The sequence below is a fragment of the Octopus bimaculoides genome, chromosome 16 (assembly GCF_001194135.2).
Source record: "Octopus bimaculoides isolate UCB-OBI-ISO-001 chromosome 16, ASM119413v2, whole genome shotgun sequence".
NCBI classification, from domain to species: domain Eukaryota; kingdom Metazoa; phylum Mollusca; class Cephalopoda; order Octopoda; family Octopodidae; genus Octopus; species Octopus bimaculoides.
In genome coordinates this window covers 52,884,088-52,885,686 of record NC_068996.1, presented here as the reverse complement: position 1 = coordinate 52,885,686, position 1,599 = coordinate 52,884,088, and the positions used below count along the sequence as shown (strand labels likewise).

Here is a 1,599-nt window from a genome sequence, read left to right as displayed (position 1 = left end):
TAAAAGTTGATTTATACAAAAATGAATCTGCTTCATCACCTGAATTTTGAAAACTTTCTATAATTCTTCATTTAAAGAATTTTTGCATACTATCCTTTCTTCCTGGAATGTCTTATAAGGATACAAAAGAAAAGTTAACATTTCTCATTTTCAAGAAACAGGATTACTTTTACTATTTATCAACAACAGCAGCAGCAGCATCATAGTTGCCGCCTAACTTAGTAAAATTGATCCTTCTTAGAAAAACATTTACACAGAATAACTAAGTGTAGGTATTCCTAAGAAATTTTCCATTATCAAACCTGCAACTGCCATGGAGTGGTCCATTGGGTTTTAAGGAAACTGAAGAGTGTCTCAAACAACTCAGTTTGATGGAGTTCAGCCATCTTCAAGTACTACTTACAAATCTAATCATTCATTTACTCAGGTTGTGAGATATGTTCTATAAAAAATACGTCATGAAATCCATTGAATTGTCTTTGCTTATTTACACTTACATGAACTGCAGCTATGCTGAGTTTGCTTTTTCTTTCCAATGATATATGCTTAAAAATAGTCTACATACATTTTAATGCTATTCTCAAAACTTACAATATTTTGATATTATTCTCGTTTTTATCAGCTATCTTGCATGTAGTAGTTTCTGAAAGTTATTATTATATACAGATATTGGATCAAGTGTCTTTGAAATTAAATCTATTTCAACCTTTAACCAGTCTCAACAGTGAATTAAAATTGTAACTAGTATTATTTTGAACCTATCACATGGGCAGAACAAAGTTACATATGAACAGGGAATTCATTTTGCTAGTTTTTTTTTCTCTTTTTTTAACTAAATTTCATCTGATAAAAATCAATTTTATTTGAAGTTTGATTCAATATTTCATGTTTATTCATATATATTCTGGAGAATTTTAATTTGAGAAAATCATCACCATATATATATGTTTGTCATTGATATTTATCATTTGTTTTTCAGTGATGGGCTCAAAAATAACTTGCCTGTTTTTGTTGACTAAAATGAACACAATTATATATGCATAAGTGCATATATCACAGCTGCACATCTTTCTCGTTTACAAATGCACATCTGTTACAAATGAACATTTATCCATCTCTCAGTACAACTGAAAATTGAACACTTTTCTCTCTCACATACAGATTAGCACCTCTCACACACTTAGCCGAGCATCTCTTTCTCTCTGACTCACACTCAGCTGAGCATCTATTTCCTTCTCATTTTCTCTCATACTCAGCCAAGCATATCTTTCTCTTGCACTCAGCCAATCAGATCTCTTTCTCTCTTAACTAAGCATATCTCTCTTGCACTCGACAGAGCATATCTCTCTTGCACTCGACAGAGCATATCTCTCTGGTTGCAGTCAACCAAGCATATCTCTTGCACTCAACTGAGCATATATCTCTCACACTCAACTGAGCATGTCTCTCTCGCACTCGGCTGAGCGCCTGCCTCCTGCACTCATCTAAGTGCCTTTCTCCTGCACTCATCTAAGTGCCTTTCTCCTGCACTCATCTAAGTGCCTTTCTCCTGCACTCATCTAAGTGCCTTTCTCCTGCACTCATCTAAGTGCCTTTCTC

General features: G+C 34.1%; 1 protein-coding gene across 2 annotated transcripts in view; it reads left to right on the top strand.

Moving 5' to 3' along the window:
* LOC106882448 (synaptobrevin) overlaps window positions 1–1,599 on the top strand; it is a 27,483-nt gene that overhangs the window by 8,389 nt on the left and 17,495 nt on the right. The window lies entirely within an intron of this gene.